Genomic DNA, 26,026 nt, shown 5'->3' with positions numbered 1-26,026 from the left:
TCCCAATTTTACAGAAAAATCAGTTTTTTATATAAAATTTTGGGCTCCTGCCTAGCCCAGATATAACTATTAATACTAGACCTGAGACTAGTCTTTATTTTTTTAATGAACAAAGGTAATTGAAGCAATGGATACACCATTTTCAGTATGATAACCATTTCCCTTGTGTAGTTTACAGGTAAATTAATCCACACTTTACATTTGTTCATTTTCAAACCAGATTAAATATGTTTCATTAAATATGAAAGACACCTAGGGGTAAATGTATCAAGCTGAGAGTTTTCCGGCGGGTTTGAAAAACCAATCAGATTCTAGCTATCATTTATTTAGGACATTCTACAAAATGACAGCTAGAATCTGATTGGTTGCTATAGGCAACATCTCCACTTTTCAAACCCGCTGGAAAACTCTCAGCTTGATACATTTACCCCCTAGTGGTGAAATAGAATTTTGAATTACACAGTGATAAAAGTTAGGTGAGCAGGCTTGTACCAGATAAATAATGCAAACAAGCTTATATGAATCCTGATTGCAGGACCTATTCATAAAGTCAGGGAAAAAGTAATTGGTGTTACCATCCCTGTACCTTCTTTGCTAAACTCAGCTGCCTCCATGGTGACAGTAGCTGACATCGAACATGGGGAACAACTGTCCTGCCTTTTTTCCAGCAGCAAGCATTACACTCAAGAACACTGGGCTATGCACAAATAAGCACAAGAATGTTCATGCAGCATGAAAGAAAAGGCCTCTTTTAGAACCAGCAAAGGACACTCAGTTATGAAAAATTGTGTAGGACAGTAATGATTGCCAGCAGCTTACTGTTTTAAGATTTCTTCAGTGACTGGTAGATGTCTCTTGTTTCTGCCTTTTTCTGTTCCAAAGGTAGTGCACCACCCATAACTGCTCAGACATGACAATGACTGTTTTATTATTTATTATTGGATGATGCTGAATAACATTAGCCACACACATTTTCTCCACCAACTGCTATTCCGCTACCTACTCTATCATCTGTTCCCCACACCTCTTAGATTGTAACCTCATTTTGGCAGGTCCATCCTAACCTTCTATTTCATGCCATTGTATGAAATGTGTTTGTATCATGTACTGATCCCCTCAATGTACAGCAGCACATAATATGTCAGTGCTTTATAAATAAAAAGATAATAATAATAAAAGGATAATAAGCTTATGTGAACTAGACTCATTTTATGGATCTATGTGGATGAAATCCGACAGTCCCTTCTGCCACAAAGAAGTAACAGGAGTGAAAATGTCCATGTCAACACCAGTAGGACAGCCTTTAGTCCAGGGGACTTTATCAAGGGGCATGGTCCTCAGAGTGTGTGCCCATGTACTAAACGATAATCCTTTTATAGTCCCAAAGACCTGTTTCCAGAGGTGTATAAAATCAAGCATCTAGCCATGCAGTCTCCATTTGCAAATATTTGTGATACAAAGTGGGTCGCTCTGAAGAGCTCAGTGACTTCAAGCGTGGTACTGTGATAGGATGCCGCCTTTGCAATAAGACGGTTCATGAAATTTTATCTCTAATGGATATTCCACAGTCAACTGTAATTGATATTATTAGAAAGTGGAAGCGTTGAGGAATAACAGCAACTCAGCCATTAAGCAGAAGATCACGTAAAATCACAGAGCAGGGTCAACAACTGCTAAAGCGTATGGTGCATATAAGTCGTCAATGCGATTCCATAGCTGAAGAGTTCTGAACTTCCACTGGCATTAATGTAAGCACAAAAACTGTGCGGCTGGAGCTAAATGGAATGGGTTTCCATGGCTGAGCAACTGCATGCAAGCCTCACATCACCAAGACCAATGCCAAACGTCGGATAGAGTGGTGTAAAGCACACCGACACTGGACTGTGGAGCAGTGACAATGTAATCTGTAGAGTGAAAAATCACGTTTCTCTGTTTGGCAGTCAGGTGGGCGAGTCTGGATTTTCTGGATACTGGGAGAACGTTACATGCGTGACTGCATTATGTAAACTGTGAAGTTTGGTGGAGGAGGGATAATGGTACGGGGCTGTTTTTTAGGGTTTGGGCTAGGCCACTTATCTCCAGTGAAGGGCAATCTTATTGCTTCAGAATACCATGTCATTTTGGACAGTGCAATGCTTCTAACTTTGTGGCAACACCTTTTCAATTCCAACATAACTGTGCCCCAGTGCACAAAGCAAGGACTACAAAGACATGGTTTGATGAGTTCAGTGTGGAAGAACTTGACTGGCCCACACAGAGCCCTGACCTCAGCCCATCGCACACCTTTGGGATGAACTGGAATGGAGATTGCTAGCCAGACCTTCTCCTCCAACATTAGTGCCTAACCTCATAAATGCTGTACATAATGAATGGGAACATCTTGTGTAAAGCCTTCCAAGAAGAGTGGAAACTGTCATTGCTGCAAAAGGGGGACCAACTCCATATTAAAATATTGGTATTTGAATACAATGTAATTACAGTCCCTGTTGGTGTAATGGTCAAGCGTCCAGATAGTTTTGTCCATATGATGTGTATATATATATATATATATATATATATATATAAAAATATATCTTTTGACCACACCACAGATACACCTGGAAGCAGGGACATCTCTTCAACCTGGAGCCTACAGGACACCCACTCCACATGTACAGGGATATCAATGAAGAACAAGTAATAAAAGACACCTGGGTCTTGGTCCGAATACCTGGCTCCCTATCTTTCAGGAGAAGCACAGCGAACCTATATAGACCTAGATGAGGACCAGGCTGGCGATTATCAGCGGCTAAAAGCTGCCAATAAGACATGGTGATGTCTTATTCCATGCTTACTAAACAGTTTTATATTTTATGTAAAATTGGTATAATAAGAATTTTTAGTATCTTAAAGAAAGTTATACATCTTGCGCACAATATATCTTGACATAAGTATAAGCTTATGATATAAATATCATGGTCCCTGTGAATTTAGAACAAAAAAAGGCATTGTAGTCCTTGGGTTAAACTGGAAACTACCTTTGCGAGGGGTTAATTAATAATATTAGTTATAAATAAGTTATCAAATGGCCATTAGTATATTTGCATCACTATTATACCCTAAGTGCTATCAGAAAGAATTCAATACCAAATAACAAACACAGGAACTACATCTTTGTTATATGAAAGGGGTGATTTCAAATACATCATAAAAATCCAAAACATCTCCATTGGGATCGTTTTTTCTTGGTCTCCACACTCCTCCTTCCAATACAAACATGTTCCATTGCTTGCAAAGTCAACTAATTAGGATTTGAATTAGTATTTGTTACAAAGTGTTTTGAAACAGAATTATATGTGATATTGTTCTTGATATTTCTAATGTGTTCTAATAGCCTTAATTTTAAATTCACTTAGTTATTAATATATTTGAATGAATAAATTACATATGTTGTGACACAATTCATCAAAGTTTTGATTTTATAAATCTTAGAATCATTAGAATATGTAAATATTTTTTTTAGGGAATGAACTAACTTACCCACACTACAATGATTGCTGTTTGAAAACTGCCGACCTCTTATAGTAAACAATTTCGTTTTAGTTTTATTCCCAATACTCAATAAACTAGGAGCCACTATGTTTTTTACTGTTTCATAACTTTTTGAAGATTATTTCTGGTTTCTTGGGTAAAATGGTTTTAAACGTGAGTTCCCACAGTAAGATATCCCAGTGTTTATTCAATACTTTGCGGATGTCAATGATGTTACAATTAAATTATGCTATAAAGGAAGTAGAATATTTTGTAATATATCTTCCTTTAAGAAAAAAAGATCCATCCTTTCTGAGTTATCTCAATAGGGACTCTCCCAGTATGTTTTCAGTGTATCCTCTATCTATTCTACATATGTACTGAACTGTTGATTACAGGCATTTTCCGTTTTAAAATGTATCTTGATTTGAGAAAATTTAAAAAAGGTGTGTTGTTTTTTCATCTAATAAGACTCTAAGTGCAGGTAGATGTTTGGACCTATTTTGCTAATATTTTTTTTAGTATTTATATATAGTCCTGCTAATCCTTTCAGAACTAAATCCAGTAATTCTGTTTCATGTTTCTGTAAATTATATGCAAACTTCAGATAAAAAAAAATTCATTTATGAAATTAATACCATATAAGAATTCTTTATGTGAACTTCCAAATACACCAATTGTCTATGTACCGTCTGTAGGATTTACTAGAACCCAGAAATTTAGTTCTAGTTTAGTCTGCATATATTAACTTCTTTTCCCAGCTCCCCTTTAAAATATTTACAAATCTTTAGCAAATACTATGCCCATGGTAGTACCACAAACTTGCAAATAAAATGTATCTAAAAACTTAAAATATTTTTCTTCTATAATAAATAAGTTTACATATAAATATTTTATATAATCATGATCTTGCATTAACTTTACATCTGTATTTTAGAAATCTGTGCATGCTTTATCCCTATTCTATGCTGAATGGACATGTATAATGATTGCATGTCTATGGTGGTCTATGCAGTATCTTCTGACCACTCCTGTTCACTCTTTGTGGCAGAAGGGACAATAGGACTTCAACTATATACATCCATAAATGGAGTCTGGCTCAGATAAGCTTGTTCTTTCATACTTTTTGTAAGTGCATTATATTCTGCTAATATTAAAGTTATCAAAAACTGTGTTACAATATTGTATGTATATCTCTCTGGAGTTCCCAGGTAATTACATCCTCTCCATTTGAGATGATACAAAGATGTTTTTCGCTGACTTTATGAAGAGGTCCTGCAATTTAGATCCAAATAGGCTCCGTTCCAATATTTGTCTGGTACAAGGACACTCACCTAACGTTTGCACTTTTATCATTGTGTAATTCAAAATTATACTTAACTATTTATTGGGTGCCATTATTATTTTTATTCACAGGTCACTCAACACTGAGGAAAAGTTATATTTAAAGATGACTGCTACCCTTTTATAATTAAGTTAGTTAACTTTTTGTGGTGTTAACGCTTATTATCGACTGTATATATTGGTCATAATTGTAGCGCCTACACTTTATCTAGATTAAATATTGTGTTTATATAATTGAGACAAATTGATGGGAATATACTTTATTGATTTCATCAAAAAAAGAGTTTATAATTTCTAGAAGCAGTTACCATATGCTCATTAAAATTTCAGTTTTGGAAATATTGATTTTATAGCCAAACATTTAACATTACATAACATTGTGTGAAGTGGTTTATAAACTAAAGATGCCAAAGTTCAATTCAGTCATTTTCTTTTAGCATTTAAGGATCTTGTTCTAGAGAATCTAAACACATTTTGTACAGAAAGAGTTTTACATTGTAACTGCTAATAGCTTGTATTTTAACCAGTTTTTGGAAATATTATTAACATTTTTCAGGGCCCATAAATGCATTTAGATAAGATTCAGCAGTATAATGCTGGTCAGTATTTGAACTTTTTTAAACAAGATACATGTTTGGATCATTTGACTTAGGATGCATTTGATTGGTATATGTTACTTCTGAGGTTTGTTATAAATTAGATAAATGAGGTTGCATGTTGAGAAATCTCTCCATAAATTTAAAATTAATTTAAATTAAAGTATGTCAAATATAAAAACATTGCAGCGCTAATGAAGAGGCAGCAGATTTCATATGCAAATTGTATATGTAGGTAAGTTGATGCATGATAGAGCTTGTAAATAATGCCATAAAAGTAATACATTTAATATATTGCCTTTCATATAATAGAGTTATTTCTTTTATATTCTGTATACCTGATGTGCACTCTTGAGCTGCTATATTTGCTGGATAATGCCTTACGGTTTCTGGTTTCTGTAGAAGCCTCTATCTGATCTTTGTTTATAACTTATGTTGAAGGAAAGGTGCCTAAACACCAAGACGCAGTCTATATGCTGATTTTACAAGTTTCTCATACTGAGCACATTGTGTATTGTTCTTATAAACTGCACATAAATCGACTTTCCGTGAGGCTCCGGCCCCCCTAAAAACATCGTAGGTCTTCCCCTTAGGGAGTGTACTAGCTGTCGAGCCCTGGGTGAAGCCTCGGTGGATCCCAGGGCCAAAGGGACCCCTAGCCTTGCGATGAAGGGGGTCTGAAGCCCCTTGCCCCCTAAGGGTCCTTTTGGATCCGGGGGTCAGGGACTAGGGCCCTTCCTTTCTCAAGGAGGGCCATGTACCGCACCCTTGTGCACGTTTTTTTAAATCACGCACTTTTTTTTCGAGCACTTGGGTTAGAAAGCACTGCTTTTCAGGCTTTCAATAAAAAAATAATAATACATCATTGGCTGTAGTACGTGTCTGTTGCATCCATGCACGCAGTGGACAGGGCTGTGTTCATGGTCGTATCTCCCATTTCTGGGCTTGCTAGTGATTTTGTGTACGATACGCTCAAATTTGTCAGATATGTACCTTAATGACTCAAGCCCAAAGTGTGAAAGTCCCTTGTTGCCAGTGGGTCTCAACTATCGTTGGAAAACTTGTGCTGCTTTGGCTGTTGCTCTATAACTATCAGCTGGACCCGGAGTGCAGTTCAGATGAACTCAGGTGAAATTGGAAGTGTTCAGAGCTACACAAATACAAATCTTACTCCCCTCTGTAAACTCTGCTGTCAGACCGGGCCGATAGAACATAGGATCCACATGTGATGGAGGTGGTAGGAACTCCTAGGCTGAATAAAAGCAGAAAGTAAAAGTATTTATCCATTTAGGGAATCAAAATGGAGAGGTGATCTAAAATATTCACTATGGATAGATGCAGGGCCGTCTTTCCCATAGGGCACAATGGGCAGGTGCCCGGGGGCCCTGCAGCCCAGGGGGGCCCGTCGGAGGAAACCAAAAAAAAAAAACCTGGAAAAAGAAAAGAAGAAAATACTTACCGTGCTGTCAGCTGGCGATCCGGCTCCCTCTCGCTCACAGTGCATGTCGGGCATGACGTCATCACGCCCGCCCGACATCCATTGCGGAGCGCGATGGAGGATGAGACCAGGGAGGGAGCCGGATCGCCAGCTGACAGCACGGTAAGTATTTTCTTCTTTTCTTTTTCCAGGTTTTTTTTTGCCCAAGATGTTCTTAAGAGGGCCCTGGATAGATGCTTGTAAGCGGGTGGGAGAGAGTATATTGGGTGTTGTCAACTCCTTAGACACTGTTACGGCGGCGGTGCCCAGCTACCACGACTCTCCACTCACCTGCGTCCCGGCTGTCTCTATGACGACTGGGACGTCACTTCCTGTTTTTGTCCCAGCGGTTGCCTAGGCAATGGTCAGGACACTGTGTAGCTAGTGCCGCGTCCCGGCATCAGGTGCAGTCGGGCGCGTGTGCAATATTCATTAAGCAGCCCCTGTGTCTGATTATCACTGCTGGTGCTCCCTGCTGCCAGTGTCTGTATATTAGGCAGTGAGGGCTTAGCCTGCTGGTTATAGTTCCTGTTACTGTGTACTTGCCAGCTCTGTGCCTTTGAACCTGTTGCTGTTGGATTTCCTGTGTATGACCCATGGCTTAGTTTATTGGACTGGATTCTTGCCTGTTGCCCTGACCTTTTCCTTCGGTTCTGGATTTGCCTTGTCTTCTGCCAGCCCTGACATCTTGCCTGACCTTGACCACGTTGCCTGCTTTGGACCCAGACCACGGCTTGTTTCCTGACCACGCTAGACGCTATACTCTGCTACTCTGCGCTACGGTACGTTCATACACCTGTACTACTCTGAGTATAAGACCTGGGGGCATCCGAGTACCTGTGAGCATAACAAGCTCTACGGGAAAGGTGGCTGCTATAGGTGAAGACCTCTCCATCTGGTTCTACAGGTTTATGATAAGACCATTAGCTGTAACAGAGACTACGGGCCTGAGTCATTAAGGAAATTAAGGCAAAAAAGGAGTAAATGGTCTCCGGGGAAAAACCATGTTACAATTCAAGGGGTGAAAATTAGTTTATTATTTTGCACATAAGTTAAATTCTGGCTTTTTTCCCCATCTAGCACACAAATACCTGATAGCTTTATTTTTACACTTAAATTTAAAGATGGTCTAGGACATGCCTTATTCCAGCTATAAATCTGTCCCCACATTATAAATTTATCTCCCCCCTCTAATGCAACATGGTTTTGCCCAGATCCAAAGGTACTCCTTTTTCATGCTTTGCTCTCCTTAATGACTCAGGCCCTATACCGGAAGTAAGAATAGTGAGATAAAGCATATTATTTTAAATTCGGGAATGGTGTTACTTCTATAGGATCTACCAAAAATAGTGAAAAGTGTGTCTAAGAAACTAAAGCTGTGAAGTCTTACACAAAAAATACACAGACAAGCAATGTAAACTTACATAAATAAAACAATAGGCTCCTAGTGTGCCCAAAATCTCATACTGTGCCTAATAAGTGTTAGAAGGAAAATAAAATGTCCAAAAAATTGTCTCTCAAAAGTTCAATCTTTTGCTTACTTTGTTTCTTCCTTTTCTATAAATAATTAATTTCCAATTCCTTTAAATAATTCCTTCAAAAGAAACAAGTGTTCTAAAATAATCCGCTAAGGAAAACTTTTTCTTAACCACACCATTTCTCATCACATTCAATATGTGCTGATAAAATTGTTTCCATGCACTTACTTCCAGATAGTGATGTGAATTCTGAGTAAAATATACATGCACTTTCAACTAAGTTTTGCTGTGAATGGTAATTAAATTGTGCACCAGAGCACACTAGCAACTGTGCTCTGGTGCACTGTGGAAACCCATGCAAACATGGGGAGAACATACAGACTCCAAACAGATAAGGCCATGGTCAGGAATCAAACTAATGACTCCAGTGCTATGAGGCAGAAGTGCTATCCACTATTCAAGCCTTCATACAGATTGTTACAAAGTAAACTGCCAGCATTAATTCCTAAGGTTAAGGTCAACCAGAAATTGGGCAATTTAAAAATAAATAAATCAAGTTAGTATTGGATAATACTGGAATCAAATCTAACCTGTTCTGTTACATTTAGTTTTTAGATCTGACCAAATATCAATTCAAACCTTAGCGTCCAATACATCTGCACTGATACCAAAGAGACATGGGAAGAGCGGAAGCTAGGAAAGAAAGGGGAGGATGGAAGAAACAATATAAAAAGCAATGAAAAGATGTTAAACTAGATGGGATTATATTCCAACTTGAAGAATACCAAAAAATTGTCCTCGGCAAGGGTTTATAGCTTATTGACCTACAAGGGGCTTTAAGAAAATTGACCCTTAAAAATTACATTTTAAAAAATGGAATTGGTGACACACAACATAAAACTCATATTTATATTCTTACACCAACAGATTTTAAGAAAAACATCTAGTTTTAATCTGTGTTTCATTACAAGCCATGTAATAGACATATGTAAAGACTGGTTGATAAAGCTGAGTGAATGGGATCTTCTATTTGTTTGGAATCTTTTCTATCGATCTGTAAAGATACAGCGCTGTCATAGAAAAATGAGAGAGAGAGAAAATCTAAGTTACAAACCAGTTGACAAGGGTGGGAAAGAGAGTAATTGCCCTACTGAACTAGGCCAATTATATAACAGAGGCCTCTTGGACAAGTAGACTACTGGAAACGAAGACGTAATCCTACACAGAGGTATTTTGGATGAAGGTTTAGATACTGGAATTTTGATAAAGGAGGAGTATGATTTTTTTATTTATATCTCGGGATCTATAATTTGTCAAAAATCCATCACAAAAATATTATGCAAATGTAAACTCCCCAAGGCCTCCTTTGTGATGCAGACCTACCGATGCTCAGGGTACTAGCAATACCATAAAACAAGTAGTACCACATGAATGTAAATATAGGTATTGGTGCTTCACTCAAAATAAATTCTTAAAAATGTCCATCAAGAGACCTAGAAAATATACCTATATAATGCGAACTCAGTACAACTCAATAATGTCTGAGGTGAGCAATCTACCTAATACTTAAAGAAATTTCTTCAATCTAAAATTCTGATGAGATTATAATTCCACTCAAATCATTCGTGTACTGAGAAAAAACAAATAAAAAAGATATAATATTGTGTGCAAATTGGTCTGGAGTGGCCATGAACAAGTGGAAACCTGGTTTAGATATATTGATAATGTCATATTCGTTTAGAATGGGAGTAGGGAAAGCCTTGACCAATTTTGCTTGTACTTAAACAACAGTTTGACATTCACTCAACTTTGAATTTAAGTAATGTGGAAGTCAACATTTTAGATCTATTGATATATGTAGAAAACCAAAAAATATGCACTCAGGTTAAATTCTGCTTTGATACTTCAATAGTTTTTTTTTATATATTTTGTGAAAGATTTCTGTATTTTATATTTATCTCAAAATTCAGCATAGAGTTTTTTGGCTGAAAGATGAAAACTCTGCATGCGGCATTATTGAGCATAAGATGCTCTGGAAACATCAAGTATACAAGCAAATCAGCAGATCCCAAATATCTAAGTGACATGAAATGCCAGCACTCATCTTCTGATTGGTACTACCATATAAATCTTTGCTTCTAAAATTCAGGTGTTTGAATTCTAAAACCTTGCGCCGCTCTCTAGAATCCCTCTAAGCAAAAAATGCATAAAATAAGTTTGAATTTAAATTTATAGAAATATATATATATTAATGAAACACATATATAAATGCAATGCAATGTATAAATATAACTAATAAAACCACATAAACTCTTGGAGAACTTCTAAAAGGGCGTCCCCCTGCAGAAAAATCTGTATTCATTGATTTCAATTCCAAAACAGTCATATGGAAGTAAACAGGTGAGCACCAAAATGGGCTACAAACAATCCCTCCAAATAGTTATCTTCAGTTCTATTTATTTAGAGTCTTCACATCTGTATTATTTAAAAATCTGGATAATGAGCTTCAAATGCGCTCCAAAACAATCCAAACACAATGTCTTTATAGGAAACGGTAGTGGTACAGCATGTGTAACTATTGGCACTTTTACCACACTGTTCTCCTTTGGGCTTTAGAAAGTGGCTCTCAGCACTCCGTAGTAACAGGACTCCTTGTGTAATCTCTGTATACTTTGTCTCCTCTCTTCAGTACTGTGAGGTTAGGTGACTTAGTCACATGAGCTGCTAAACGCCACTAATAACTGTTCAACTTCTCACAGTGGTGGGATTAATTCTTCCCCAATAACTCACTGTTCACCACTGTCGGCTCAAAAGGTACCAAAGACAGAAAATACCATTAAGAGTCCTGCACAATCTTATTCCTTGGAGCAATAAAAATGCTGAACACAATCTCCTCTCATTCATTCAATTTTTCTCCACTAACACCAGCTGACATGTTTCGTCCCTATAACGGGGACTTTCTCAAAGGCGTGGGTTCGAATCCCATCACTGCCACCAGAAATCTGTGAAAGGATGGACCGCCTATGCCACCTTGACTGTTGTTGCTGGGAACCGGCTGTGCTTATATTGCCACCGTCCCCTTTCATTATTCTGAATACGCTCCTCCTGCCACAGTGGAAGGGGCCTGCTGCCACAACTGAGCTCCTTCTATGGCACTCAGAACCACGTTCCTTCTGTGTAACTGACGCTGCTAGCGTACCTCATTACTGGTGTACCTGGGCTGGTGCTCCTGACCTCTTACTATAGATCAGGTTTGCTGTGGATGGATCTTCCCCTGGCCTATCACACTAGCCAGGGCTGCATGGGTAGCAGACAGAGCGGTAGTATTGGAAAGCTTGGGTCCAAACCTCAGACAGCCGGAGAATGAATTAGATTTAGGGTCTAATTTGCAGGTCACAGGAATACAGCAACATTGAAGATGTTTCCAAGCAGGTCTTTGAAGCAAGATGTTTATTTGCTCTCACTGGTTAGTGGTCAGGTCAGATGTGGGCAGCACAGTGGCGTAGTGGTTAGCACATCTGCCTCACAGCACTGGGGTCATAAGTTCGATTCCCGACCATGGCCTTATCTGTGTGGAGTTTGTATGTTCTCCCTGTGTTTGCGTGGGTTTCCTCCGGGTGCTCCGGTTTCCTCCCACACTCCAAACACATACTGGTAGGTTAATTGGCTGCAATAAAAAATAAATAAAAAAAATTGACCCTAGTCTCTCCCTCTGTGTGTGTGTGTGTGTGTGTGTGTGTGTGTGTCTATAGTAGGGAATTTAGACTGTAAGCTCCAATGGGGCAGGGACTGATGTGAATGAGTTCTCTGTACAGCGCTGCGGAATTAGTGGCGCTATATAAATAAATGATGATGATGTTGAAATCAGAAGAATACATTACATGCTCAAACAGCTCATCTTTTATACAGACACAGGCTATTTTTAGCATCAGGGTGTACTCTATTTACACAAACATGGATTTACATGCATTGAAAAGCTAGCCATATTTACACTTCTATATGAAATTCTAGAAACTGTGATGTCCTGCATCTGGTTTTCAGATGCAGAGAATCCCGGAGCCAGTCTTCATTAAAAGTTCCTGCCTTCAATGTTGGACCTTCACACATCAAAAGATCTAAATAACATGAGGCCTTTCATCAGAACGCTCGGAATACATATTCACACAGATCAACAAAAACCAAAAACAAGCCAGTTTCCCACATCACAATACACAAAAGGCTTTGTAAACAAAGGCTCATTGTATTAGATATATACATCAGAAATAGGCATATCCTATAGTAAGGTTAAACAAGAGACGAATTTCTTCCTTTGGTCTCAGAAATTAAAGATTTCCTTCTATCAAAACATACACAATATTAAAAATAAGAGCATTGGCATATTATATAAATCAGCGGCCTGCGCTATTTCCTTTAAATAAATTCATACCAAAAGTTATTTATCAGTGATCCAGTCACACTCAAAGCATCAGGTGTGAAACCAGCAAAAAGCTAATGGCACATGGCCCTTTGTAAATCAGCACTGATGCTTATACAAAGTGTTTAATTGCACACTGCAGGCAGTGTAAGAGCTGAGTTTCTCTCACACATGGTTTGTGTCACATGGGTACTGATACATTCTAGGATTACTGCTTGCATGATACATAGAGCATATAACGATCCATGGGACAGGAACTCAGAACTTACACTGCGTGTAGATGCAGGCAAATAAGATGTGTAAGATGTCAGGTTGTTATGGCTGGAACATCAGCCTAAATGGTACAAATATCATTCATTGCAGTGACCCAACCCTCAGAACCCAAATAGTACCACAAATATACCTAGATGAGGTTTTAATTTGGTGCCCCTTTCTGATAATCGCCACTTTTCCCTGGACATTATAACAATGCATACCAAATACGAGCAGATATTTGACAGGCATGCCAAAAAAGTATGTAATTGCCAATTCATACAGAACAAGAACAGATGCTGAGAATTACACTCAATATAGAGATCAACTGAAGTAGAAACTTGAAAATATTAGCCAAGGTAATTTTCATGGAGAAAATACAACTTACAGGAAAATATAAAAATGTCTATCCATTCCAAACCAAGGACAATATTACACACCAACAGTGTTCATAGAAATGTACACAAAACCAGTACAATGTAAAAAAAATAAAAATAAAGGTGATGACGTACTGTTCTTCTATGTTCAAGTTGCAAACTGAAAAATAAACTCATACACATCATATATCCAGCCTTTTTGTATTTCCCAACAATGTAGTGCACAGCACATTACAGACATCATACAGCTAGCCATAGACAAACAGATGTTTATGTTTTGCTATGAACACAGAGGATCATATACAATTAAATACTGCCACACTCACACCAGTAAGTAGAATCCCCCAAAAAAGTTATGGGAAAAAATGATAACAGCAGGACTATGGGTCTAGCAGAAGCTTGGAAAGTTTTGCACCTCTGAAGGATTGACCTCACAAAGTTTGATCAAATACATGATTCTTCAAGAGACAGTGATGAATGTCAATGTCAATGAACAAAGAATATAAATACACCACAAAATTCGTAATGTTGGAGTGCTGCTATTTTTATCTGTAAACTTAAGAGGTAAAAAGGTTATCTTGCCTCTCTTGTATTCTGATGGAAGGAAATCGGAGCACAAATGCCATTGTGGACACACCATTAACCCTATCCTGCCCAACATGTCATAATCATTGGATAGAGCAACTGCATGAACAGCCATTTAATATTGGCCATATATGAAATATACATGCCTCATGAGTCATGACACTGCAATTAATGGAGAGGCATGCTGTGTGCCAGCAATTATTGAAATGCACACATGCAGCATTAATCTAAACACATTACAATAGAAGCATGCAGTATGTGTATTTGATACATGGCTTGTATTAAGTGGCCGATCTGACAAACCTACCACCTATCAGATCATACTGTTACCTAACAGATTATAATGCAATGTAATACTATTGCATTGTACATACCACACCAGGGGAGGGCTTCCAAATTTCAACCCGGGGGGCAACTTATTAACCACTCAGCAACTTATTTTAATGAAAAAAATGCAGGTGGCCCAGTGCCCTGTACCATACTCATCTTTTTTAAATGTTTGAACAAAAAATGCAAGTAGTACTGAACAATCTATCAGTTTTAAACTAACAAACGTAGAACATTAAAACTAACAAACAGTTAAACTAACAAACGTAGAACATTATCAGAGACTAAAATTTCCAAGTAATCTTCCAAACTGTATACTGTTCCTGGAAATCTGTGACAGGTGGCAATGGAGCAGAGGTAGATAGACAGAGGTGGTACAGATGGGCACACGCCTCTCCTTTTCACTTTCTTTAATATTTCATTGTGCTTTCTGCTCTTTCCTGTACTTGCAATATGTGGTAGAGTGTACTTTCTTTTCACATATGACTTTTTCACGTTGGCTTATTTTTTATTGAACAAATAAAAACAACGTGCTATATGTCATGGATTATTTGTCACATTAGATTCATTTTATGACATTTTAGGATTTGGAGAGGACCAGATGATTGTTGTCCTTATATCTAAAACTCAGATTGACAACAAATGACTATGTTCTGTAACCGAAAAATATTAAATTAAGGTACCCATGAAAAGCAGTGATGTGTTCTTTTCATTATATTGTAATATAAAAGGACAGTGCTCCATGGTTCATTATGCAAAATGTATTTCACAAGAATAGAATTTCCTGGAGCTACAGACACAACACAGTTCATATCAGTTACACTTGTCACTACCATACTTGCCAGCAATCTTTATGCACTGTAGAGATAGTAAACATCTTGAAAGCTAAAGGAAAGTTCACAGTTTACATGTCTTTATGGGCCCTTACCCACTAGAGTCAAAATACACTTTTCAATGCTACTAAAAACATGTAAATGGCTGTGGGAAAAGAACTCTTTTTTCAAATGACCATCAAATATGAAAATTAGAAAGAATTGATAGTGTTATGCCTACTAACTAGTAACTAGTAATAAAGAGATATACAGCTATACACTCTCTATTTAAATTGGATAATTCATTATCTTTAGTCATATCAAGGTATTTATACAATCCTAATTAATTCTTTCAATCCATGCCTAGTAAACACTTTCCATTTATACCGGAGCACATATACATACCCGATTATTTTTAGGACCATGTTCCATAGCATAATTTAACCCATATATAACAAAGTTAATAACCATACCTAGTAAACCCTTTTCATTCATATAGGTGAATTCATTCATGGCTATTTACTACATAGGGAGGAATACGCAGCTGAGGGTAATACTCGATAGCGCTATGCATTGCTGCATGTGTGAATGTAAAGAGGAGACCAGCAGCAGCAGAGCAATCCGTGGACCTCTTGGCATCTAGCTCCTAAATGGATCTCTTCATCCTAGCAGCCAAATGTCCAGGCTTGTGTTCCACTCCTACCATTGCAATGTGGCAGCTCTCACATTTAGGACTCTTACCATTTTCACTTGGTACACCCTTAAAGTGTATCCATAAATGATCCATATACTTCTTGGACATCTGTTACCACTAACTTTGTGAACTACTCATCATATCTCAGCTTTTGTTATATGGGACCTCCATGTTATACACTGCAGTTACAAGAACATGTCAGTCTTATCCCTAAGCAGGTTTCTTAATAGGATGGTTCTTCCCATCAATGCTGATTGTTTTTTCATAGTGACTGTGTTTGCAATAGCAGTTTATTTATTTAAACATACTTTCTATTCTCTTACTTATACATTGCATTTATTGCATAGGCAAGGCTAGCACATATGTTTAATTCCACAATTGTATATTGTATTAAAATGTAGAAATACAATAAATCATTCTTTTTAACGTTCAGGATAAATTTGTAACATATCCTGTGTCTTTATTGTACATTTTATTGCTCATTTGGCAATTAATACACTTTGTGTTCCTAAGGTTGCTTACTATTCACTATCACCTGCCATGGTAATCCTCCAGTAATAAGTGTCCTGATGCAGATGTGAGGCTATGATGATGCTAGCTGTCACATCTCCCCCTGCTCTGAGCTACAGGTGAATGGGCTACAGTAGCTGACCTCAGCACTGCCCTGCCTCCTTCTGTAACAGTCTGGCGTCAGAATCAGAATCCAATAGCTGGAAAGGAAGGCAGTGCAAAATAGGTTCACTGGAACAAACTATGATCAGAGGCAGCTGGGGTCGGTAAACAGTAAAGCAGTTCAGTACAGAAAAAGATTTTTAGACAGAGGACAAGCTATTAACAGAACACGAGTAGATAATGACTGAAGACAGAATGCGACAGGAAATAAAGTAACTAGATCACTGGACAGGTGTGCAATAATCTGCCTTGTAGGAAAGCCTGGCTTATATAGAAAGTAAGGGGATGTAGCTAGAACATGCTGGAACATCAAGGTAAAAGTTAGACTGAGATGGACAGAAGGTAAAACCAAGAAGCTGTCCAACAGCTAGAGAGAGCTAGTTCAACAGCGCAGCAGCCTCCTGATCTAGGAGCCATAAGTTTGACTCTTGACACTTTCCTTTATGTTACTACACTGCAAAACACAGCCTATGGCAGAACTGTCCATGCCCTCATAGAATTCGGTTAGTGACAACAAGGCAGAGTAAGGGAGGCAATGAAGGGCAAAGGGATGGTATAATGGAGAAGAGAGCATCAATCTAAGTCTTAAGCTGGGTACACACTACAGAAAATTACAGCAGATGCCATATCTGTAGCGATTTTACCAACAACTGAAAGTTACGATGATCATGCAGATTCATGTGTACACACCTAATTTACCATCAGATCTGTGATCTTCATCTTTCATAACCATCTGATGAAAAGATCTCAGACTCTGCACACTCTATAGAGATCTGCCTACACTGCTGGCCGTGAGTGCACACACACTTCCACATTTGTCCAACATCATTCCATCGTTGATTGTGATTTTTATGAAGTTTATGAAATCAAATCAGCGGTCTGCTTTGGCACAATAACACATGATGGTGGGAGCGTACACACTGATGCAATATGTGACCAAACAGTTGTTTATCATGTGAGCTACATGATAATTGCATACATTTTCTGTAGTGTGTACCCAGCTTTAGCAATGGTGTATCAATCATGTGGTTCAAGCATGCAGAAGCAGGTTTCTGTGCACACATGTTTAGCATTCAGTATTTTCTTGGCAAATCAAACACTTCAACTTTATACAAGCAAGGTGTTAGGAATATACCATTCTTTTGATATCATTTGCAGTTTGTTGTGGTTATGATTGCAGCATATTACCAAACAATCTCAATTTATTCACCTTACACAGTTCATAGTTTTATATCTGAATTTGAATCCAATATGTTTAATGATTAGTCCTGTGACATCTACATTGCCAATATTTAAATGTCATGTGATTCAGTTATTGTAGGAAATAGTTCTAAACTATACTTTAATAGTTATAAGATCAGAAGCATACACATATCTTTCATTATGTTCTTTGGAGTGTCTGCATGCACCTGTCATTCTATGTCCTAAAGATGTTTGTGCCTTACAGACAGAGCATTCTCATGAAAGGTTTCTGTCTCCTCCAGCCACTCTTCCACAATACTCATCATCTTAATGACAGGTGTATTCACAAGCTGTGTTAATAATTTCCATTGCTCTAAATAGTTTACTGCTTTGAAGAAATGAAAGCACAATACGCAGGGGTGATAACCCAATAATATAAAACTAGAAGTGATGCAATTCTGATTTAAGTGTGTTTCTAAAGTATAGTATACATTCCCCTCTAATATAATACATCAAATCATTGAAGCATTTCATTTTTTGTGCAAAATGTTCTGTCAACTCATTCCCTTATTATGGCCCCCTGGCAAGTATGGATATCGTAAATCTTTCCTAGGTTTAGTACTGCGCAAGAGCAATCATACCAGACTACGTACAGGACTCTGTAACAGAGGTATGCAGTGCTTTCTTGCAGGACAACCATTAAGACAAGAGAGGAATATTTCACAGAACCAGAAGTGGGGCAAACACGCTAACACTGGTCAACACTGATTTGATTGTCAATCATAATAGAGTGATTTTGGGGTAACTTTGTGGTGCTGATGCCAAATATGACATCGGTTTTGCTAGATTGGTTCTTATTTTTTAGATAATTGGTACCCCCACTGAAAAACATAACAATGAAAAAAATGTAATGGTCAGACAGAGCCTATTTACAAATCGCTTTGAAATTGTCTCAAATCATACAAAGTAAGTACATGAAATATATAATGGCAATTTATGCTGTATAATAATGGATAAACATAGTAAACTGATTTGGATAATTACAATTAATGAATAGCAAAACTCTTTTATGTGGGTTATCAGGACAGTCACGTTGGAGGCTCCAGCAATAGTCAGTCATCATGTGTCTGTCCCATGTGCATTGGTACCTTTCCACCATCACCTTTATAGCTTCATGAAACATCTTCCCTTTCTCCTCACTAAAATCACCAAGAGTATCCAGAAAGCTGTGTAAGTGGCTATGGATAAGTGTACCTTTATGCTCATATTAGTATCCACATTTATAAAGTTTGTAATCATGTTTTGCATCAGTTCTTCATAATTGTTTGCTTTGTGGTTACCCAAGAAGTTCTTGACAACTGACACATGCAGTAACTGCACCAGGCAGAAGCTTCAACACCGTTCATTTATTTTGTGAAAGTTTACTAATTTGACGGACACCAAAGACTCAGGCTTTTGTTTTTTCCATACTTAGTTCAGGGAACGATCTACAAATATATTTGAAGCAATCTCCATCTTTCTCCAAATTGTTTCATTAGTCTCAGATTGATATGGAGTGGTGGAAATGAATGATTTTATTCTTGCTTGAAACACTTTGTATATACAAATTGTCGCTAGAACCACTCCCTATACAAAAGGACTTATTTACACTAATCACATGTATACAAATATATTACACGGACAAGAAACAAGAAAAACACAATAGACAATGCGACCCGCTCAACTGCCAACTGACTGCTGGTAGGGTGATAGATCACTTACATACGGAGGGGTAAGATTCTATAATGATCACTGAGTGAACACCTACAATATTTGTGTGTTTCACCCTCTAGAATGTTCTGGTAGATTCCCATATGCACAGTATATGGCTCCTTATTATTTGAGGGTATCCATTGTATTATGAACTAGAGCCAAATAAAAAAAATTTTTTACTTTAAACTCGGCCAATACAAAATACCATAAATTCATTCAAATATCCTTGGCAACTAAAAAAAATTTTTTTTTTTTGTGGGCCCGTGTAATTATTGCCATAGTAATTCATAAATCAATAATGGCTTTTCTTATGTTATGAATGGAAAAATGGCTCAAACAATATGCTATTTGAACAATATCGCCTCTCACAAACACCTCTTTTGTTTTGACCGTTTTGCATAAAAACGACAATAAATGTAAAAAAAAAATTATATGCTGCCCCGTACCGCTATATAGCTTAACCAACCCTAGTGCTGCCAACCTATACTAGGCCCAGGCCGGTCAGCACTAGGCTGCATTTCCTAGGGAAATTGTGTCCGCAAAAAAAAATGTGGACCCCCCAGGTTTAACCAGCCCACTGATGGATGGGCCCTTAAGTACAAGTATAAACCCATGCCCTGTATATGTATAATTATTTATTTTTTTACTTTAAAAAGAAAAATTAGCTTTTTATTAGAGATGAGCGGGCTCGGATATCTGAAATCCGAGCCCACCCGAACGTTGCCGATCCGAGCCGGATCCGAGACAGATCCGGGTATTCCTGCCAATTGCAAAACTGAAACCGAGGCTCTGAGTCATAATCCCGCTGTCGGATCTCGCGATACTCATATTCTATAAATTCCCCGCTAGCCGCCGCCATCTTCACTCGGGCATTGATCAGGGTAGAGGGAGGTTGTGTTAGGTGGTCCTCTGTCCTACTATATCTCGTGCTGTGCTGTGCTGTGCTGTGTCCTTCTAAGGGCATTGTTATTTCCACATTATTCCCAAGTTATAAAAATCTTTAAAAAAAGTTATAAAAAAAAGAAAAAATTTTTTTTATAAAAAAAAAAAAATAAAAAAAAAATATCCAAAAACAATCCTGCAGTATAAGTCCATTGGTACTGCAATATTACAAAGTTCACAGATTCTGCAGTATAAGTCCATTGGTACTGCAATATTACAAAGTTCACTGATTCTGCAGTATAAGTCCAGTGGTACTGCAATATTACAAAGTTCACTGATTCTTCACAATATTGTGAGGTGTGAGGTGTTCAGAATAGACTGGGAATTAGTGGAAATGATTGTTAATGAATGTTATTGAGGTTAATAATAGCGTAGGAGTGAAAATAAACCAAAAAACTTGTTTTTAACACTTTTTATGTTTTTTTCATAATAAATCCGAATCCAAAACCTTAAATCCGAACCAAAACCTTTCGTCAGGTGTTTTGCGAAAACAAATCCGAACCCAAAACCTCAAGCAAATCCGAATCCAAAACACAAAACACGAGACACCAAAAGTGGCCGGTGCACATGTCTACTTTTTATAGACAACTTTCTTAGTGCATTTCAAAGAGACGATATTGCTCAAAAAACTAAATTTAAATATATAAAATAGTTTACATGAATAATACAGTAATAGATTATGGTTATACAGCTGTTCATCACGACACCCACTTTATGAACATAAGAATGTTTTACTTAGATCAAGGACATGGAGCATATACATATTTTTCTATAAAGTCATAGACAGTAATTTTATGGTAGCCTATGCATATCTTAGATATAACCAAACATGTATATTATTTCAGAATTTAGACACAGATTAAATCGTTATAAAGAAATACACATTTACATATAATTTATGAAAGGGTAGCTTTCAGTCATCTGGCATTTATTAATGAACATATTGCTATACTGACAATGATTTCTTTGGTACCATATGCTAGTTCTCAGGGTATATACGGTGACATTAGAATCAGCAATCTGGACCTTAATCTTGTTTTTTTCTTCTTTCTTTCTTTTTCTCTTTCAGCCTATTACATCAGTAGACTGTTTGCTGGACTATATGGCCACCTCTCACAACCTACTGTAATGTAACACAATAATATTCACCTTGTACTATATTGTCAGTTTTGCTATTGTTTAGTGCTTTTTTTATTGTTTGTATGTATACATGTGTATGTATATAACTGAAACACAGAAAGATAAGACATGCTTTATATTAATAGGAAGTATATACAGTGCCTATACACAGCAGATCAACCTGCTCAATATTAGCGTTGAGAGGCCTGGAGTATAGGTAATTTGGTGAGACACATCTGTGGAGTGAAGTGGAAAGATCAATACACATATTGTAAAATGCTGTCACTCTTCGCCCACAGTTTCTGCCAATCCTGATCAAATGATCATCGGGATCACCACAGTTTCTGTCAATCCTGATCAAATGATCATCAGGATCACTTGTCTTTTTGATGCAGTACAGGCTGTGATTAGCAACTGATTAGATTAGATCTGTAAAGACCTAACTGAGTAGCACAATATCAGCAGTATGGGCTCATTTAGGTAATTTAGAATGTTTGGCTGTGTTTAGGAGAAGCAAGGAATACATGTTTCGATTTTATACAAAAGATGTAGGAAAACCTAAACATTTTTGTTTCATGGAAAATTATCATTTCTATCAGTTTATTTGGCTAAGCAGAAAACTATTACAAAGTAGTCTACAATTCTTTGCGCTTGAATTTAGCATATGAAAATCAATGTTATCGATGGGCCATGCTCAATCTGAGCCCCCTACAACTGCACTGGAGACAAATCCACATTGCTGTGTCAATGCAGCTCTCTGGGCACTAGCATTGCTGGTCCTGCTCCAAGGAGGAGTGATAGGGAAAATTAATTCTAGTCTGCCAGAAATTACACTTGTGGCTCTTGGCCTAATGGGGCCATGTCCCCTGTTACCCCAGACTGGCAATGCCACTAAACTTTATTAATTAAATTGTAAAAGAAAAATAATTTGTGGGTGGCTTCATAGATTATACTAGTCATCGCATGACAAGACAAACATTACGTGGAGATTCTCTTTATTTTATTGTATTTATTTTTGTGAAGTTGCTGATAATGTTTATTTAGAATACAAATATTAATCTACTGAAATTACCATTCAGCTTGCACACATTTCCAGAGCATTGATTAGTGGTTTATTAAAAATAGTTTTAACTACGTTATACAAGCTTTCATAAGCTAGTATTGAAATGCAAAGACTTTCTGACAATGAATTTTTTTGTGCAGTAGAAAAATGTTTACCTGACAATAGGTGATATGTGCAGAAAGTGTGGGAATACAGAAAAACTGCATGCACTAATAGTGATTTATTTTGCTCATTTATTTCTTCTGACTCCCACTGTTGCTGCAAAACCAATACATTACCTTATTTCTGTGTATTGTATAGTAGGTATTACTAGTCTAACTTCAAGGTATTGCATACCATGCCTTTTGTACTTTACCATTCTTGCCTACTCCCGGAAACTTGTTTCCGGGAGAGGGGGCGTGACTGGAGGGCGGGAGGGGGCGGGGCGAGGTAAATCACGTCATTTTGCCCCCCCCCTCCGCGCGAACCCGTAATTGCCGTCGCGGGGCCAAAATGACGCGATTGGCCTCGCCCTGCCCCCTCCCGCCCTCCAAAATGGCGTGATTCTCTGTGAATTCCGGGATGCGAGAGAAATGCAAGCTGAATTTCGGGAGTCTCCCGGACTTTCCGGGAGAGTTGGCAAGTATGTACTTTACTGATGCATCTTTTTTTTACAAATACAGTTGCATTCTCCTTTTACTGAACTACAGTATCCCAGTATTGCAGTTCCCTGTGCTTGACAAAACTGTGATGGATAACAGTGTTCTGCCAATTGTGCTTTTTACAAATTTATTTTAGCTGTATTTATGGGCATGTATAAGATATCAGGCATATCAAACTCAAAACCCAAATTGAGCCAAATAATCAAAGTCTAAGATCATGTGGGCCACAAGAAAAAGAAAAAGTCTCATATGCAATTTTGTAATGTGAGTTTAATGTTTTGTTCCCGATGTTTGACACTGTGCCCTCCATGCTGCTTTTGCTCCTCTTCACCTGTCTCCAGTTTCACAATGTGCCCTCCATGCTGCTTCTGCTGCCCTTCATCTTTCTCCCTGTTTCACACTGTGCCCTCCATACTACCTTTGCTCCCCTTCATCTGTCTCCCATGTTTCACACTGTGCCCTCCATACTACCTTTGCTCCCCTTCATCTGTCTCCTATGTTTCACACTGTGCCCTCCATACTACTTTTGCTCCCCTTCATCTGTCTCCCATGTTTCACACTGTGCCCTTCATACTAGCTTTGCTCCCCTTCATCTGTCTCCCATGTTTCACACTGTGCCCTCCATACTAGCTTTGCTCCCCTTCATCTGTCTCCCATGTTTCACACTGTGCCCTCCATACTACCTTTGCTCCCCTTCATCTTCTCCCATGTTTCACACTGTGCCCTCCATACTACCTTTTGCTCCCGTTCACCTGTCTCCTGTTTCCCACTGTGCCCTCCATACTAATTTTGCTCCCCTTCATCTGTCTCCCCAGTTTCATAATGCGCCCTCCATGCTGCTTTTGCTCCCCTTTACTTATCTTTCTATTGCCTTCTTTCTTCTCTTTTGTTTCCTTTTCTTCCTCTCGTGGCTGCTCTATGTGTGCTCCTCACTGCAAATGTTGGGCATGATGATGTCACACCAACTATTTAGTGCGCAGGGAGGAAGGTGCGTAAGATAAAATAAGTAATTTATTTTATTTTTTAATTATTTCTAGGGGGGCCCTGGCTGGGCTGCTAAAACTATGAGTTTGGGCTGCAAGTTTGACACCCCTAATGTATATAATTGTACAATTGTAAATTGACAGAGCAGCTATAATTATAATCAGTGGGAGGAATAGAACAAATAATGGTAGCATATTTTTAGCCAGTTTAGTGACCTGTTGAAGCAACATAGTGTGTTATATACAGTTACATCTCATTTATCTGCCCTTGAATAAGGATCGATGGGGGAGGTTGGTATGATTATAGAAGGAAAGATCAAAAGTAATAGAACCCTTGCAGTTTTTTCCAATAAAGCACCATTTCTTCCACAAAGCTGATTAAATAAAAAAAAAAATATTTTGTTATCCACATATGTATTACTTTGGTGTGCAGTGGAAAAAAAACACAAAATAGCAGAAACATTTAGTAAGTTGTATCTTATTTCACACAGAAATAGGCCACACAAATTACTGGCACCTTTAGGAAGAAGTCAGAAATAATTAGATTTAAAGCAGGAGGTTCTCCTTCATTTTGTAAATGAACGTACGTGTGGTGAGTGGCAAGTACATGCAATATAAAAATCATTCATTAAACAAGACTGGATAGAGAATGTTATGATTACCAGTGCATTCAGGAAGCAGCAACAGAAGTATAATAAACCAAATGACTTTATTCAGGCAAAATACATAAACAAGGATTCAGTTTGTGGGCTATGCAGATTTCCAGGTAGCAGTCTAAACAGGTATAACTCAAATCTACAGATATGAACAGGTGTGATAAATGGCAGGAAAGTCCACAGAGCAACAGATTCCAAGTAATGTCAGGTACAGTTAAATATCAGGGACAAGTATAATGAGTTACCCAAGTCCAGGAGATCAGGGCAACAAGAGTTCTAGCAAAATCCAATAGCTAGACAGAGATCCGGGTCACAAGCAAATAAGCATAGTCCAGTAATCAAGCAGAAGTCAGGGCAACAGGCAAACAAGTAGAGTCCGGTAATCAGGCAGAGGATCACAACAGGAGATCAAACAGCAGCAAAGCAGAACAGGAACAGGGATGAACATGGATGAACATGGATGAACAGGGATGAACAGGGATGAACAGGAGACCAGTAGCAGTCAGGTAAAAACGATGAACTGTACAGAGCACAGATTGAGGCTGGTATTTGGAGCTGTGAGACAGGTGCAGTTCTAATCAGGCATCAGGGAAGTAGATTAACTCCTACAGGCATGTTGAAAAGTTCAGGAACAGAACAGCAGCACCTCTGATGGATTTGAGATACTGTTGCTATATACAAAATATAGGCAGAGTCATAACAAAGAAAATGACTAATTCTCCCATTTTGTGTCAATGTGTGTACTACAATGAGCATGGATAAAAGAAATAAAGCCAGAGAATTGTCTCAGGACTGTAGCCAAGAATGGACAATCTCAAGGCTATTAATCTATCTCCAAATACCTTGATGTTCCCTTTTCCATCGTACATTATATTATTAGGAGGTTTAAAACCGATGGAAACTGGAAAACGAAAATATGATTGAAGATTTCAGTGCAGGTTTGTTTGAATGATGGACAAAGCACCTCATTCAGTTGTCAAACATATTCAAGCTGACCTTTGGTTACAAGATTTAAAATCACACCATCTGTCGCCAAAAAGAGTGGAACAAACAGCCAGTACAGAGGTGCAGGATTCTTGTCAATGGCTATAATAAGCATTTGATTGCAGTTATTTTGACCAAAAACTGTGCTACCTCTAGAATGTAAGCT

General features: G+C 37.9%; 1 protein-coding gene and 1 long non-coding RNA gene across 2 annotated transcripts in view; one reads left to right on the top strand and one right to left on the bottom strand.

Moving 5' to 3' along the window:
• KCNMB2 (potassium calcium-activated channel subfamily M regulatory beta subunit 2) overlaps positions 1 to 26,026 on the bottom strand; it is a 375,173-nt gene that overhangs the window by 255,741 nt on the left and 93,406 nt on the right. The gene's annotated exons all lie outside the window — the stretch shown is intronic.
• The window catches only part of LOC142143896 (uncharacterized), a 115,424-nt gene that overhangs the window by 63,099 nt on the left and 26,299 nt on the right, over positions 1 to 26,026 (top strand). Inside the window, exon 2 of the long non-coding RNA XR_012689591.1 lies at positions 21,484 to 21,544. This is a non-coding gene — a long non-coding RNA (uncharacterized LOC142143896). The remainder of the gene's footprint in view (positions 1 to 21,483; positions 21,545 to 26,026) is intronic.

This window comes from Mixophyes fleayi, chromosome 3, assembly GCF_038048845.1.
Source record: "Mixophyes fleayi isolate aMixFle1 chromosome 3, aMixFle1.hap1, whole genome shotgun sequence".
Lineage (NCBI taxonomy): Eukaryota > Metazoa > Chordata > Amphibia > Anura > Limnodynastidae > Mixophyes > Mixophyes fleayi.
Note: the sequence above shows the minus strand (reverse complement) of the source record. Positions and strands in the feature narration are given on the sequence as shown.